Source organism: Somniosus microcephalus, chromosome 9 (assembly GCF_052327205.1).
Source record: "Somniosus microcephalus isolate GS21.2 chromosome 9, FLI_Smic_1.0, whole genome shotgun sequence".
NCBI classification, from domain to species: domain Eukaryota; kingdom Metazoa; phylum Chordata; class Chondrichthyes; order Squaliformes; family Somniosidae; genus Somniosus; species Somniosus microcephalus.
The window spans coordinates 44,949,640-44,967,821 of record NC_140995.1 but is presented as its reverse complement, the minus strand read 5'-3'; the positions used below and the strand labels follow the sequence as shown (position 1 = coordinate 44,967,821).

The 18,182-nt window shown below is 46.5% G+C and overlaps 1 protein-coding gene across 11 annotated transcripts in view; it reads left to right on the top strand.

Moving 5' to 3' along the window:
* The window catches only part of LOC147112361 (protein eyes shut homolog), a 2,879,641-nt gene that overhangs the window by 1,562,696 nt on the left and 1,298,763 nt on the right, over positions 1-18,182 (top strand). The gene's annotated exons all lie outside the window — the stretch shown is intronic.

Here is an 18,182-nt window from a genome sequence, read left to right as displayed (position 1 = left end):
AATTCCTCCCCTTTTAGATTAGTAGTACAGGTAGACTATCCTTTATCCGAAAACCTCGGGACCAGCGGTGTTTCGGTTTTCGGAAAATTTCGGATTTCGGAAGGTGAGCGAAAGCACTTTGGTTTTCAGAGTAATTCGGTTTTCGGGAGTGCGGATAAAGGATACACTATCCTTTATCCGAAAGGGTGGGGGTCGGCGGGGGGTCGGGGTCGGCGGGGGGGTCGGCGGGGGGTCATGGTCGGGGGGGTCGGGGGTGGGGGTCGGCGGGGGGTCGGGGGTGGGGGTCGGGGGGGGTCAGGGGTGGGGGTCGGCGGGGGTCAGGGTCGTGCGCACGACATACGCTGAACGATTTCGGTTTTCAGAAGTGCGGAAAAATGCAACAATCAAACAGAGCAGCATAACACCTGCGTGGGTCAAGCATCGGCAGCGTCGGGTCATGTTTTGCGCCACTTTCGGCTTTCAGAGGTTTTCTGTTTTCGGACGTGCGGATAAAGGCTGGTACACTATATCTTATCCGAAAGGGGGCGGGGTCGGGGTCGGCGGGGGGGGTCGGGGGTCGGGGGTCGGGGTCGGGGGTCGGCGGGGGTCGGGGTCGGCGGGGGTCGGGGTCGTGTGCACGACTTACGCTGAACGATTTCGGTTTTCAGAAGTGCGGAAAAATGCTACACTATCCCTTATCCGGCTAGGCCTGCAATCTCCTACCCAGGAGGGAACTCAGTGACCCTCTGCCCTGATCAGCGTAAGTCGTGCGCCACTCTGGTCATGTCGTGCGCACGACTTACGCTGACCGAAAAAACCTTCGGTTTTTAGAGGGTTTCGGTTTTCAGAAGTTCGGATAAAGGGTAGTCTACCTGTACCCCTAATATTCAAATAACAATTAACACTTTAACATGTACATTAAACAACAATAGTCCATTTATAGATTCAGTCTTTGGGGCGGCTTCCTGACCCTTTCAGGATAGCGCCTTTCCTGAGGTCCTTGTTCTTGGTGCAGTGGCGATTCTGGCCCCTTTTCATCGGGTAGTTCATCGGTTTCCACTGCTACTGGTTCTGAGGTAGATGCTACCGGTATGTTGGGTTCATCCCCAGGTACTCGAGACATGGGGTTGACTAGTTCCTGTGACGCTAGGATCTGATCGACGTGGCGTCTCACAATGTTCTCCCCGACATCCACTGTGTACATTAATGTCCCCTGCCTTGTGCATATCATTCCGGGTTGCCATTTCTCTGTTCAGTAGTCACGGACCAAGACTGGTTGTCCTACATTGAAGCTCCTTGTCGGCTTCTCATTGATGTGCTGGAATTGTTTGTCCTCAACATTTCTTCGCACATTTGGTCTGAGCAAGTCCAGACGAGATCTCAACGTTCGATTAAAGAACATCATGGCCGGGGTCTGGTTGGTAACTGCACGTGTCGCGTTTCGGTAGGCTAATAAGAAATTGTCCACCTTATGCTGTAGTGGAATTTCATCGTCGCACAAGCCTTTATCGCCTTCTTAAAGGTTTGTACGAACCTCTCAGCCAATCCATTTGTGGCTGGATGATATGGGGCGGATGTGTAATGCCTTACCTCATTCCTTCTCATAAATTTTCGAAACTCTTCGGACACAAAGTGTGGTCCATTATCAGAGCAAATCTGCTCTGGCAAGCCGTTTCTGGCAAATATGGTCCGTAGGACTGCAATCATTTTCTCTGTAGTGGTTGAGGACATTTTTATCACCTCAGGCCACTTCGAATGAGCATCCACTGCTATTAAGAACATTGAGTCCATGAATGGACCAGCGAAATCAATATGCACCCGTTGCCATGGAGAGGAGGGCCACTCCCATGGGTGTAGAGGGGCATGTGGTGGTGCATTTTGGACCTTCTGGCATCCTGAGCAGCTCTTGGTTAGGTCTTCGATTTGTTGATCGATTCCCGGACACCACACATAAGCCCTAGCAAGGCTTTTCATTTTCACTCCCCCCAGATGACCTTCATGTAGCTCATTTAGCACTCTCTCCCTTAACTTGGGTGGAATCACCACTCTGGATCCACACATCACTGTCCCCTAGCATACTGACAGCTGTTCTCTTCTGGATGAGAATGCTGGCAACAGTGAGTCGCCATGTGTTGGCCATCCCCTCACCGTCAAATCATATACCCGAGACAGCGTCGGATCATTGCGGGTCTCCTTTTCTATATCCGCGTTCGTTACTGGCAATCATTCAATTATTGATGAATAAAATATCTCGATAGGGTCCACTGCTGGTGCTTCCTCCACAGTAGGCAGTGGCAGGCGCGATTGCCCATCAGCGTTTCCATGCTGTTTCGTGCCTTTATATTCTATTTCATATTGATTCGCCCCTAGAAACAGGAACCATCTTTGTAACCGTTGTGCAGTCATCACTGGAACGCCCTTCTTAGGATTAAAGATGGAGACAAGTGGTTGGTGGTCAGTCAGCAAGGTGAACTTCTGCCCATGCAGATAGTGGTTGAATTTTTTTATTCCCCATACTAGGCTGAGGGCCTCCCTGTCAATCTGGGCATAGTTGCGCTCGGCTGAGGTTAGTGACCGAGACGCAAAGGCTACTGGCCTCTCCAACCCGTCTGGGAATTTGTGCGACAGCACCACTCCAATACCATAGGGTGATGCATCACATGCCAAACGAATTGGTAGTGCTGGGTTGAAATGGGCCAACACCTCTTTGATGTGATCAATTCTTTACACTTCTGGAAAGCTCGTCTACATTCGTCATTCCACTTCCATGGTACCCCTGTTTGCAGTAGGGTGTTCAATGGGTGTAATACCGTGGACAAATTTGGTAAGAACTTGTGGTAGTAGTTTACCAGCCCGAGGAACGACCTCAGTTGTGACACATTTTCCGGTGCTGGAGCCTTGACTACTGCCTCAATCTTTTCAGGGGACTTATATAACCCCTCTTCATCGATGACGTGGCCACAATATGAGATCTGTTTCTGGAAAAACTCGCACTTGTGGCGATTAGCTCGTAGCCCATACTCCTTTAATCTGGTGAGCACCTTCTCCAAGTTGGCGAGGTGATCACTGTCATTTTCGCCCATGACCAGGATGTCGTCCAAATAACACTGGGTCCCTGGAATCCCTTGCAGGACTTGATCCATTGCCCTTTGTCAGATAGCCGGAGCCGGTGCTACCCCGAACACCAGCCGGTTGTATTGATAGAGACCTTTATGAGTGTTAATCGTAAGGTACTGTTTCGAAGCTTCTTCTACCTCCAAAAGATTATTGCTTAAGATAAAAAATCACGGGATTGGGGGTAATATTCTGGCATGGATAGAGGATTGGCTATCTAACAGAAGGCAGAGAGTTGGGATAAATGGTTCATTCTCAGACTGGCAATCAGTAACTGGTGGTGTTCCGCAGGGGTCAGTGCTGGGTCCCCAACTCTTTACAATCTATATTAACGATTTGGAGGAGGGGACCGAGTGTAACATATCAAAGTTTGCAGATGATACTAAGATGGGAGGGAAAGTAGTGAGTGAGGAGGACATAAAAAACCTGCAAGGGGACATAGACAGGCTAAGTAAGTGGGCAGAGATTTGGCAGATGGAATACAATACTGGAAAGTGTGAGGTTATGCACTTTGGCAGGAAAAATCGTAGAGCAAGTTATTATCTTAATGGCAAGAAACTGGAAAGTACTGAAGTACAAAGGGATCTGGGGGTCCTGGTGCACGAAACTCAAAAGTTTAGTATGCAGGTGCAGCAAGTGATTAAGAAGGCCAATGGAATGTTGCCTTTCATTGCTAGGGGGATAGAATATAAAAAATAGGGAGGTATTGCTTCAGTTGTACAGGTATTGGTGAGACCGCACCTGGAATACTGCGTACAGTTTTGGTGTCCATACTTAAGAAAGGACATACTTGCTCTCGAGTCAGTACAAAGAAAGTTCACTCGGTTAATCCCGGGGATGAGGGGATGGACATATGAGGAGAGGTTGAGTAGATTGGGACTCTACTCATTGGAGTTCAGAAGAATGAGAGGCGATCTTATTGAAACATATAAGATTGTGAAGGGGTTGGATCGGGTGGATGCGGGGAGGATGTTCCCGATGATGGGTGAAACTAGAACTAGGGGGCATAGTCTTAGAATAAGGGGCTGCTCTTTCAAAACTGAGATGAGGAGGAACTACTTCACTCAGAGGGTGGTAGGTCCATGGAATATGCTGCCCCAAAAAGCTGTAGAAGCTACATCATTACATAAATTTAAAACAGAAATAGACAGTTTCCTAGAAGTAAAGGGAATTAAGGGTTACGGGGAGCGGGCAGGAATTTGGACATGAGTCTAGGTCCGGATCGGTCATGGCCCTGTGGGTAGCGGAGCGGGCCCAGGGGCCGTGTAGCCTGATCCTGCTCCTATTTTGTGTGTCTAATTCTGCTAGATTCAGGAGATGGTTCTGTGATAGTGGATTGGCGGATAGGGTCAGATCAGCCATGATCTTATTGAATGGCGGAGCAGGCTCGAGGGGCCGATTGGCCTACTCCTGCTCCTATTTCTTATGTTCTTATGTTCATTTGCAAGTACACCTGGGCTAGATCAATTTTGGTGAAGCGTTTACCTCCAGATAGCGAGGCGAAAATATCCTCAATTCGTGGAAGCGGATATTGTTCCATTTGAAGGACTGGGTTCACTGTCACCTTAAAATCCCCACAGATGCGGACCTTCTTTGATTCCCCAGGCGTATTACTCAACAACCTCTTCATTACAGGAATGATGGGTGTAGCCCACTCGCTCCAGTCCACTTTGGACAGTACTCCTGAACGTTCCAACCCTTCCAGCTCTGCTTCGACAGCTGGTCTGATCGCATAAGGCACTGGTCTGGCCTTAAGAAACTTTGGGCTTGCATTTTCCTCTATTTTAATCGTTGCTGTTATGCCTTTTAGTGTTCTGAGTCCCTCCTGGAACACTTCTTTTGCGTCAGTTACCATTTTTGACAGTCGTCCAGGTGTGACGTCGTCATCCTTTTTGGCCTCAACCTTCAGTGCCTGTATGGAATGCCAATCTAAATGTATCTTCCGGATCCATTCACATCCTAGCAGTGGTGGTCCTCCATCTGGCAATACATATATATCCATTTTAGGTATTTCCTGGCCTTTATATATCACTTTCACCCTTATTTTTCCTTTGGGGTAGACTTTTTGCCCTGTGTACGTCTTCAAGACAATCTCTGTAGCTTTCAAGGGTATATGTGAAAATAGCCGCTTGTAGTCCCTTTGGTTTATGACTGTTAGGGCTGATCCTGTGTCTATTTCCATTTTCACTTGGACTCCGTCTATCTTGAGTGTAACCCAGATAGTCTGGTGATCCTCCATTTTGGTTACCTTATGTAGTTTCAGACAACCCAGCTCCTTGCTTCCGGAGTCTGTGTCACTTTTCTGTTCGTCTGAACTACTGTCCATCACCTGGTGTACCTTTTTGTACTTCTCCTGTGGAGATTTCTTACTGTTGGTTTTCTTCCCAGACCTGCAGACTCTTGCTCTGTGTCCTGCTTTTCCACACTGCCTGCACACTTGGTCCTTGAACCAACAATCCTTCTGGTCATGTGTTGTTCTGCCGCAGCGACAGCACTTCCCTGTTCCATAGGACATTTCATTGGTGCCATATTCTTGCGGTCTCCGTTGTATCTCTGCAGCACCCCTTGCGGCTGCTTCGTGTGATACTGCCATACTGAAAGCCTTGTCCAGCGTAAGATCCTTTTCTGATAGAAGCCGTTTCTGGGTTCCTTCATTTTGTAGCCCACACACAAACTTGTCCCTTAACGTATCTGCTAGTCCCGCTCCAAACTGGCTGTATTTCGATAGCTTGCGCAGTTCCGTTAGGTACTCAGCATTGCTTTCGTCTTTGTGTTGGTTCCTTTTATGGAACTTAAATCGTTCTGCTATCAGCAGCGGTGTGGGGTTTAAGTGGTCCTGTAGGATTTCTACTATGCTTTCGAAATTCTTGTTCACCGGCTTCTCTGGGGTTATTAGGTTTCGCAGTAAGCCATAAGTTTTTGCACCCATGGAATTTAACAAAACCAGTGCTTTCCTAGCATCTGGCACTTCATTCGCCCTGCAGTACACCTCAATACGTTCCACATATGTCACCCAATCTTCGACTTCATTGTCGAACGTAGGGATACTGCCACTCCGGCATCCCTGGGTGTGATTTAACTGTCAAAAATGGCATCTCCCGCGCTTCCCCTTCTTCTCCGCTGGCACAAAATGGCGTCGCCCGCGCTTTCCTTCCTTCCCGCGCTCGCCCTTCTTCTCTGCTGCGGCTTCTAAAAATGGCATCTCCCGCGCTCTTCCTTCTTCTCCGCGGCTCAATGGCGTCTCCCGCGCTCTCCCTTCTTCTCCCCGCGGACACTGTTCAGCCCTTGAGCCCTGGCTGTGCTCTGCGTGCTTTTTTTTTTTTTCCGTTTCCGCCGCTCGGTCCTGAACCCGGCTGTTGCCTTACCCTCTCTCGCTCTCTTTTTTTTTTTTTCTCGACGCCGCTCGGTTTGCAACCCCCGGCTGCGCCCTGTGCGTTTCACCCTCTGCATTACCCCGTCGACGCTGCTCGGCTTTCTCTCCGCCGTCGGTCGGCTCCAGCCGCCGCTGTCCGGGAAGTGTCTGCGCTGTACCTGTCGTCAGTCTCTTGCTGATCGTCGTGACTGGGGAACCAAGCCCGGCTCTCCACAGCCTCCCCTGCGATGTTCACTCTCTGCCGGACGACTGGGCGGTTGCTTGTGGTCGACGCCCGTGTTCCTGGCCTCGACTTTCTTACACCGCCCTCCCGGAGCGAATCCTCGAAGGGAAATGCAGAGTTGCAGGTAGATTCGAATCGACACTCGTCGCCACTGTTAGATCCGTGATTCTGAGAGTATGATGTTTTTCAATAACCACACGGATGGTGTAACTTAACAATAAACAGGTATTTACTGGAGGAGGGTAGTCTCAAGACTGGGGGTACAGAGGCATGCGCAAGGCTTATATACAGGTGTGGTCACTGCCGGTACTACAGTATACAGGAGCTGTAAAAGTAGTTCTGTCTTAAAGGTACATACACTACAGCCCTGAATAAATTTGACGATTGCTTTGCTTTTTCTTGGAGATGTGACCAAAAAAAGCCAATTCGGAGGTATATTACCTGGCTCTTACTTTTACAGAAAGCTAGCAGATTTCAGTGAAGTTGTTCACAGTTAAGTCAGAGGCCACACTGCATTACCCAAAATATTGTTACACAGTAATGAGGGGAGCAATTACATCATGATAACCCTCTCCTTAGTAGGTGTTCGCTGATATTGTTAATGGTTCTCTCTCCTCGGGTACAGTCCCCCTCCCCTTCAAAGCTGCCATCGTCATATCGTGCCTCAAAAACCCCACCCTTGACCCTCTGTCCTTACAAACTACCACCCCATCTCCAACCTCCCTTTCCTCTCCAAAGTCCTTGAACGTGTTGTCGCCTCCCAAATCTGTGCCCATCTTTCTGCAACACCATGTTTGAATCCCTCTGATCACGTTTCTGCTACCGCCACAGCACTGAAACAGCCCTTATCAAAGTCACAAATGACATCTTATGTGACCATGGTAAACTATCCCTCCTTATCCTTCTCGACCCATCTGCTGCCTTTGACACTGTTGACCGCACCATCTTCCTCCAACGCCTCTCCTCCGTTGTCCAGCTGGACTGCCCCCACCTGGTTTCATTCTTATCTATCCAGTCGAAACCAGAGAATCAATTGCAATGGCTTCTCTTCCCGCTCCGCACCATTACCTCTGGAGTCCCTTGCCCTCCCGACCCTTTTTCTCATCTACATGATGCCCCTCAGCAATATCATCTGAAAACACAATGTCAGGTTCCACATGTGCGGTGATGACACCCAGCTGTACCTCACCACCACATCTTTTGACCCCTCCACTGTCTGTAATTTGTCACACTGCTTGTCCGACATCCAGTCCTGCATGATCAGAAATTTCCTCCAACTAAATATTGGGACGACCGAAATGGTTGCCTTTGGTCCCCGTCACAAACTCCATTCTCTAGCCACCGACTCTATCGCTCTCCCAGACCGTTTACAACCATGGCGTCCTATTTGACCCTGAAATGAGATTCTGACCCCATATCTGCTCTATCACCAAGACCGCCTACTTCCACCTCCATAACATTGCCTGTCTCCACCCCGTCTCAGCTCATCTGCTGCTGAAACTCTTACCCATGCCTCTGTTACCTCTAGACTTTACTATTTTAACGCTCTACTAACTGGCCTCCCATCTTGTACCCGCCATAAACTTGAGGTCATCCAAAACTCTGCTGCCCGTGTCCTACTTTGCTCACCCATTACTCCTGTGCTCGTTGACCTACATTGGCTCTTGGTTAAGCAATGCCTCGATTTAAAATTCTCATCCTTGTTTTCAAAACCTTCCATGGCCTTGCCCCTCCCTAGCTCTGTAATCTACTCAAGCCCCACAATCCTCCGAGATCTCTGCGCTCCTTCAATTTTGGCCTCTTGTGCATCACCGATTTTCATCATTCCATCATTGGTGGCCATGCCTTCAACTGTCTAGGCCCTAAGCTCTGGAATTCCCTTCCTAAACCTCTCTGCCTCTTTTCTGACAGCCATGGCACAGGTGGTCGCACTCTTGCCTCTGAGTCAAAAGTTTGTGGGTTCATCGTTCCACTCCAGAGACTTGAGCACAAAAATCTAGGCTATCACTCCAGTGCAGTACTGAGGGAGTGCTACATTATCAGAGGTGCCGTCTTTCGGATGAGACGCTAAACCGAGGCCCTGTCTGCTCTGTCAGGTGGATGTATAAGATCCCATGGCACTATTTCGAAGAAGAGCAGGAGCGTTACCCCAGTGTCCTGGCCAATGTTTATCCCTTAATCAACATATCAAGAACAGATTATCTGGTCATTACCACATTGCTGTTTGTGGATGCTTGCTGTGCACAAATTGGCTTCCACGTTTCCTACATTACAACAGTGACTACACTTCAAAAGTACATCAGAGGCTGTAAAGTGCTTTTGGACACCCTGAGGTCATAAAAAGCGCTATATAAATGCTAGTCTTTCTTTCTTCTCTCTCCTCCTTTAAGACCCTTAAAACCTATCTCTGACCAAGCGTTTGGTCGCCTGTTCTAATATCTGCTCATGTGGCTCGGTGTCAGATTATGTTTGATACCACTCCTGTGATGCGCCTTAGATGTTTAAAAGGCGCTATATAAATGCCAGTTGTTGTTTTGTAGAGGGATAGTATTGAAGAGAGATGTCTGCTGCTGGGACGGAGTTGTGTTTAACAATGGCTTATATCTTTAAGACCACAAAGAGTATCTTTGGGGAAATGCTCTAAAATAGCACATTCTGAGGTCAATTAAATACTAGCTGCCGAGGGCGAAAGAATTTTGTATCTATATCAGCAGATGCTTGTAAATTCTCACTTACTCCCATTGGGAGAGGTCAGAAAAGCAAAAGAAAGACGTGCATTTATATCACATCTTTCACAGGCTCAGGACGTCCCAAAGTGCTTTACAGCCAATGAAATAACTTTTGAAGTGTAGTCACTGTTGTACTGCAGGACAGTGACTGACAGTGCAGCCCTCCCTCAGTACTGCACTGGAGTGTCAGCCTAGCTCTTGTCCTCAAATCTCTGGTGTGGGACTTGAACCCACGACCTTCTGATTCAGAGCCACCTCCAGAGAGGTCAGTTTTCGAATTCAGCAGAAACCACCAGTAAATGGCTGGCTTTCTTTTTCTAGTTTTGACACTTTGTTGTTGAGAGACTGCCTAGTTGCGAATTGATGCTGTTTTATGAATATGACAACTAAGCCAATGTTGGTTTGAAATTTTTTTTTTTTTTAAATTGCATTCACATTACTCAGATTTATAATCATTCACTGAAGTGGCATTCGTTGATTCTGATGGCAGATTAGGAACAGGCGCTTTACTAGCTGGCAAAACAAGGCATGTTTATGTGGTTTCTCTGTGCTTTTGACTTCTTGTCCTCAATATTTACGGGGAGGTGGGGAGGGTGCGGGGGAGGGCAAAATTGTCCAGGGAACGTGTTGAGACCTGGGACGTGGAGATCCTCCCGCATTTAACAGCAGTGCCTCAATATGATTTTTTTTTTCCGTTTCCTGCCCAGCAGCCGACCAACTTGGTTAATTATTTTTGGAACTGTATCTCTGCAGCAAACACAATGAATTGGAGGGTGCTATGGCCTCTGGTCTTTATGCACATTCCTATTTAATGTTAATCAGTCCTTTTATAGAAAAAGCACTGTGCATATTGGAATTTCAGATGCCACTGAGTAAAACCATTAAGGCTTGCCTTTTAGTAATCCACTTGAGTCAAATGTACTCATATGACAAAACAGGGATGAAGGGATATGGGAACAGAGCGGGCACGTGGGATTAGGACTACTGCTGGTGTGGAGGATAAATGCCAACATGGACTGGATGGGCCAAATGGCCTGTTTCGATGTTGTAATTGCTATGTAAGTACTGTGATGTGCACCTGGTCAGTTTGCAGATGGGAACTGAAGTCTGCTGCAGAGGTAGATTGAGACTGGTTTGACAGTGCAACAGAATTATAGAATCTTGCAGCACAGAAGGAGGCCATTCGGCCCATCGTGCCTGTGTAAGAGCTATCCAATTAGTCCCGCTTCCCTGCCCTTTCCCCATAGCCCTGCAAACTTTTCCTTTTCAAGTAATTATCCAATTCCCTTTTGAAAGCTATTATTGAATCTGCTTCCACCGCCCTTTCAGGCAGTGCATTCCTGATCACAACAACTCGCTGCTAAAAAAAAATTCTCTTCATCTCCCTCCTCAGCTTAATATGGAGAAAAATTCGGTTGCTTTGCGCCTCCTGTTAGTGCCCTAAGAGGGCGCTAATGGGGTGCAAAGCAACTAGCGCCTGGGCGCAGCGCTTCCAATGCCTCCCGCGAAATTCAGTGGGAGGTTAGCGGTGGCAGTAACCGTTAGCGCCCTGCGGCGCTGCGCAGCCGGCGATGACGTAATCGCCATGTGCAGCGCCCCGCTTGCGCCCCGGCCGCAATCTTCGGTAGCGCCGCCGGACGCTATGTCCAACAGGATCAGTGGGGCCTACCTGCGGCCGGGGCGGCGCAAATTAAAGGGGAGGTGCCGGGCGGCCATTTTTGTTGCTGGCCACCTGCCAGCACCTGCCCACTCTGCCGTCCCCGTCTTCTGTGCAGCCCCCTGTGGAGTGCTGGTTGCATTCCGTGAGCCCGGCACTTCATTTGAGTGCCGGGCTCTTTTGGCAGCACTGCGATCCCTGGTGGCCCAGCTGGGCCCTGGGTCACGCTGCGCTAGGCCCCTCCCCTTTAATAAGGGGAGGAAGGCCTGCAGTACCGTGGCGCGATGTGCCGCAGAGCATGGCACTATGGCACGTAGCGCCATGATAGTCACTCACAACGCCCCAAGAGGGAGGCAGGGTGCTTCCAGTAGCGCCCCACCTCCCTCTTGGGGCGCTACCACTGAATTTGGTGCGCGGGGAGCGCTAATTTTTTCAGAGCGCTGAAAGTAGCGCCCCAGCGAAGTTAGCGCCCCAAAGGGTGCGCAACCCAATTTTTGCCCCATAGATTTTTGTTGGGCAAAAGCATTAAGGGTTACAGAACCAAGGCAGGTAGATGGAATCAGCCATGATCTGATTGAATGTCGGAACAGGCTTGAGGAGCTGTATGGCCGACTCCTGCTCCTATGTTCTCATAGAAACATAGAAACATAGAAGATAGGAGCAGGAGTAGGCCATTCGGCCCTTCGAGCCTGCTCCGCCATTCAATGTGATCATGGCTGATCATCCAAACTCAGTACCCTGTCCCCGCCTTTTCCCCATATCCCTTGATCCCTTCAGCCTCAAGAAACATATCCAACTCTTTCTTGAATATATTTAATGAACTGGCCTCCACCGCCCTCTGTGGCAGAGAATTCCACAGGTTCACCACTCTCTGGGTGAAGAAATTCCTCCTCATTTCAGTCCTAAATGGCTTACCCCTTATCCTTAGACTATGACCCCTGGTTCTGGACTCCCCGGCCATCAGAAACATCCTTCCTGCATCTAGTCTGTCCAGACCTGACAGAATTTTATAGGTCTCGATGAGGTCCCCTCTCAATCCTCTAAACTCCAGTGAGTATAAGCCCAATCGACACAATCTCTCCTCATACGTCATTCCTGCCATCCCAGGTATCAGCCTGGTGAATCTTCGCTGCACTCCCTCCATGGCAAGAACGTCCTTCCTCAGGTATGGTGACCAAAACTGCACACAATACTCAAGGTGCGGTCTCACCAAGGCCCTGTACAACTGTAGCAAGACATCCTTGTTCCTGTACTCGAACCCTCTTGCTACGAAAGCCAACATACCATTTGCCTTCTTAACCGCCTGCTGCACCTGCATGCTTACCTTCAGCGACTGGTGCACAAGGACACCCAGGTCTCTTTGCACTTCCCCTTCTCCCAATCTATTGCCATTCAAATAATAATCTGCCTTCCTGTTTTTGCCACCAAAGTGGATAACCTCACATTTATCCACATTATAGTGCATTTGCCATGTTTCTGCCCAATCACCCAACCTGTCCAAATCGTACTGGATTTTCCCGACATCCTCCTCGCAGCTTACCCTCCCGCCCAGCTTTGTGTCGTCTGCAAATTTGGAGATATTACATCCAATTCCCTCATCCAGATCATTAATATATATTGTGAACAGCTGGGGTCCTAGGACCGATCCTTGCGGTACCCCACTAGTCACTGCCTGCCACTCGGAAAACGACCCGTTTATTCCAACTCTTTGCTTTCTGTCCGCCAACCAGTTCTCTATCCAAGTCAATACCTTGCCCCCAATCCCATGTGCCTTAATTTTGCACGCTAATCTCTTGTGTGGGACCTTATCGAAAGCCTTCTGAAAGTCCAAATACACCACATCCACTGGTTCTCCCTTATCTATTTTACCAGTTACATCCTCAAAAAATTCCAGTAGATTAGTCAAGCATGATTTACCTTTTGTAAATCCATGTTGACTTTGTCCGATCCTGTCACTGCTTTGGTTCGTTTGAAAGGCTAATAAAACTGACAGCAGGAGACGTGCACCGACATCCATTTGATGGGTAACAGAGGATTCTTTATTCTGTATTCCAGCCTAAGTTAATCATCCACAACTTGTCTTTATTACAATTAGTTTGGACTCATTTCAAACAATTAGGCCTCACCATAGTTCGATGTTAAATGTTGAGGCATTTCAGCTCGTTTTAAATTGCTGGAATATTTTACAGGTGAGAATTATACAACTATGGCTCATATTTTCCGATGCCTACGGGTGTGTACGAGCTGTGTACACACCCGTAGGGACCTCGCAAGTGCTGGTTTCAGGCATGCGAAGTGCATGCGCTGAAATCCGGCACTTCCGCTCTGACAAGAATCCTCTTGACTGCCGTGGAGAACCTCCGCCCGCTGAAAACCTTTAAAAATCTTACGCCTGGTAAAAGCAGGCCTCCTGCTTTTACCAGCATAAGAGTTTAAAAAAGTAAAAAAATAATTTTTTCTTCACTCATTTATAATTAAAAAAAATTAAAGTTTTATTTAAAATTTAATTTAATGTAATTTTAGCTAATTTTAAAAACGTGATTTAAAAAATTGTATTTAATGTTTTGATGTGTTTTTTCAGTGATCCCCATTCAGACTTTTGACAGGTCTAAGCTGTCAAAAGTGTGAAGGGAGATTTGCTTCTTTCATTGGTTCCCCATGGCCCACGTGATCCCAGGGACGCTTGCGAACCACATGCGCCCCTGGGATACCTGGGCCCTGCGCATTTCGCAGAGCAGAGGCCCAGGATTGGAAATGTCCAGACCTCCGGAGCCCTCAGGTAAGGGCATAGATTTTATCCAGATCGGAGGCCTCCGCATGCAGGAAGCCTCTGATTGGAAAATACGGGCCAATAACTTAGATTTCTACAGATCTCCTGCCATACAGAATGAGGTCGCAACGTACTTTATAAAGTGGAGGAAAGAAACAAGGGCAAAAGAGAATTCAGGAGAAACTTCTTTACCCAGAGAATGGTTAGAATGTGGAACTCGCTAACACATGGAGTAGTTGAGCTGAATAGTATAGATGTATTTAAGGGGAAGCTAGATAAACACAGGAGGGAGAAAGGAATAGAAGGTTATGTTGATAAGGTGAGATGAAGTAAGGTGGGAGGAGGCTCGTGTGGAGCATAAACACCGGCTTGGGCCAGTTGGGCCAAATGGCCTGTTTCTGTGCTGTACATTCTATGTAATGGTACATTATTCAGGAGCAGAGAGGAAAAAGAAAGAAAGAAAGGGCAAAACTGTGGTGTGGTGGGCTGAGAGCATAGAGGGATTTGAAAGCAAGAAAGTCAATTCACTGGACCATAGGGAACCATTGGAGCTTGACAAAGACAGGTGTGATGGGAGTATTAGACATTCTTTAAGATGAGGACATTGGTGGTGGAATTATAAGGCCTTTCTAAAAAAACAAAATAAACATAGGAGTGCTTCTATACCAATGTAGTATTCTATTCGCTCTTTGGATATTGATGTCGATTTTCATTTTTAAAAATTAAAAACATACGTCATCCTCATTTTTACTATTTTTCTTCCCTATCAAGCTAGACACGATGTATAACTTCCATTCATTAGAGTCACAAGCCTCTCCCTCCATATCTGATTTTCTTTTTCTCATTCCAGACAGTTTTTTTTTTTAATTTCCCTTTTCAATCTCATGCAGCTTCCTTGTAGCTCACAGCCAGATCAGCTCTCACTAATCAGAGCATCGTTGCTCTGGCAGGCAGCTCCCTGATGAGTTGCTGTGCCAACCAAAAGAAGGAATATTAGAAGAAGGAATATGTCTGTCCTTTCCAAAATGTTGCCTTTGCGTCCATTTGCCTATTACTGGACATTAGAACTTTCTTCTTAACAAAATGATTCCTTTTCTTTAACCCAGACAATGTAATAATAGAAACAAAGTCTGCAGTACTTGAAATGCTCATTTTTAAGGTTTGATCTTTGTTGCATTAAATGCATTTTTTCTTTTTTAAAAAGAGAATTGCATAGCATACACAGCAGAGACACAGGTCCAACTGGTCTATGCCAGTGTTTATACCCAACACAAACTTCCTCTCACTCCAATTGCCTCTTCCAGCTCTGCCCTCCGTCTCTCTCTATTCACTTCTCCCCAAGGTATGCATTAACCTCCCTTAAATGCATCAATGTTATCTGTTTCACACTCCATGTGGCATCAAGAACCACATTCTCACTGCTCTGAGTAAAATAGACCGACACTCCCAGTGCAGTACTGAGGGAGTGCTGCACTGTCGGATGTGCCGTCTTTTGAATGAGACATTAAACCGAGGCTCTGTCTGCCCTCTCTTGTTAATGTAAAAGATTCCATGGCACTATTTTGAAGAAGAGCAGAGGAGTTATCCCCGGTGTCCTGACCAATATTTATCCCTCATCAACATTACTAAAACAGATTCTGGTCATTCTCACATTGCTGTTTGTGGGATCTTGTTGTGCACAAGTTGGCTGCTGCTTTTCCCTACGCTACAACAACAACTACACTTCAAAAGTATGTCATCGGCTGTAAAGCACTTTGGGACATCCTGACATGGATGCTATAGAAATGTAAGTTCTTTCTTTTTCCCTTAAAACAGAGAAGATGATTATCATAGCTCTGCTCCCTCATTCAAATCAATAGCGATCATGAATTTCCTGAATTAAAGCTCGTTTTCTCATTACTGCCACTTCGCCTCACAAATAATGGCCTCATTTACCAATAATTTACCTCATTCAAACTGTCTCGTCTGCACATGGTGTCGAAACGCCACTAAATGATCCTGGCAAAATATTTAAAGAAAGAAAGACTTGCATTTATATAGCGCCTTTCATAATCTCAGGTTGTCCCAAAGCACTTAACAGCAAATGACGTACTTTTGAAGTGTAGTCACTGTTGTAATGTAGAAAACGTGGCAGCCAATTTGCACACAGCAAGCTCCCACAAACAACAATGAAATAAATGACCAGATAATCAGTTTAGGTTTTGGGTGAGAGATAAATATTGGCTAGTACTCTCTTGCTCTTCTTTGAATAGTACCATGGGATCTTTTACATCTACCTGAGAGGACAGACGGGGCCTCGGTTTAATATCTTATCTGAAAGACAGCAGCTTTGGGAGTGCAGCACTCCCTCAGTACGGTACTGGGAGTGTCAGTCTAGATTTTGTGCTCAAGTCTCTGGAGTGGGACTTCAACCAATGACCTTCTGACTCAGAGGCAAGAGGATTACTCACTGAGCCACGGCTGACATTGTATGCCTGGTTTCCAATCGATCAAACTAACCTGAAACATACAGTACGACACAAAAATAATTCCTTCTGAAGTCTAGCTACTATTAAGCAGAATAGGGGGTCCTGGCTCTTCGAAATAGGCCTTGTGAATTGAGGTCCACCCTTATGTGTAATGAATACTTGGTATAAGTAATTTATAGAAACACTAGAGATGAATAGATCACTACCAAATATTGTTAGCATGAGGGTCCCACAGGAAACGGTACTAAAAGTTTTTTTAATTGTGAATCTAAATCTGAACCTAGAGCACACTTGGAGTACTGTGCTCTTTCTGATTCGCCACTATGCTGGTTGTGGCATATTTTATTTACAAATCCAGGAAATTTTGGAGTAAGTTCACCACACAAAGCGGGATAATTTACAGTGTATATCGCCGATCTCGCCATTGCAGGAAATTCTAGGCCATTTTTGAAAAACCTAATTATATTGTGTCCACAATTGCCTAGATGTTCTCCCACACTTACTTCTCTTATCTGTTCCAGTTCATTTTCCATTACTAGTCCCACACTGCTTTCTCCCTCGTTGGACTTCTTACATATTGGCTCAGAAAGGAGTCTTGTACACACTGTAAAACCTCCATCCCTTCTGTAACTAGTGGGGTAATGCAAGGTTCAGTGCTTGGCCTCAGCTATTTACAATCTATATCAATGGCTAGATGAGGGGACCAAGTGTAATGTATCCAAGTTTGCCGACGATACAAAATTAGGTGGGAAAGTAAGCTGCGAAGCGGACGCAAAGATGCTGCAAAGGGATATGGACAGGTTAAGTGAATGGGCAAGAACATGACAGATGGAATATAATGTGGAGAAATGTGAAGTTATCCACTTTGGTAGGAAAAATAGAAAAGCAGAATTTTTTTTAATGGTGAGAGACTGGAAAATGTTGGTATTCAGAGAGACCTGGGTGTCCTTGTACATAAATCACAGAAAGTTAACATGCAGGTACAGCAAGCAATTAGGAAAGCAAATGGTATGTTAGCCTTTATTACAAAGGGATTGGAGTACAATGTAAAAAAGTCTTATGACAATTATACAGGGCCCTGGTGAGACCACACCTGGAGTACTGTGTATTGTTTTGGTCTCATTACCCAAGGAAGAATATGCTTGCCATAGCGGGAGTGCAATGAAGGTTCACCAGACTGATTCCTGGGATGGGGGGATTGTCCTATGAGGAGAGATTGAGTAGACTAGGCCGATATTCCCTAGAGTGTAGAAAAATGATAGGTGATCTCATTGAAACTTATAAAATTCTTAAGGAGCTTGACAGGGTAGATGCTGGGAGGATGTTTCCCCTGGCTGGGGAGTCTAGAACTAGGGGTCACAGTCTCAGAATAAGGGGTCAGCCATTTAGGACTGAGATGAGAAATTTGGTGGTCTGTAGCGGATCCCTAACAGTGTGACCAATCCCTTTCTTTTTTTTATCTCAATCAATTTAGATTCTGTTACTATCTTGTTAGTAGTTATATAAATGATGCCCTTTCTTGTTACTGCCATTATGTGACATCTGATTGACACTGCTATAGGCGAATAGTATAGCTGCATTTAAGGGTAGGCTAGATAAGTAAATGAGGGAGAAGGGAATAGAGGGTTATGCTGATAGAGTTAGATGGAGAAGGATGGGAGGAGGCTCGATGGAGCATAAATGCTGGAATGGACTGGTTAGGCTGAATGACCTGTTTGTATGCTGTTATTTCTATGTTATCTTATGTCAGATTGAGAAGAGCTTTGAAGAGCCCATTAATTATTTTGATACTTTTCATGCCAATTGAAATGGTGCAACCATTAATTGTTGATGAGACTAGGTTTTCCCATTTCTTTTTGAGGAAGACCG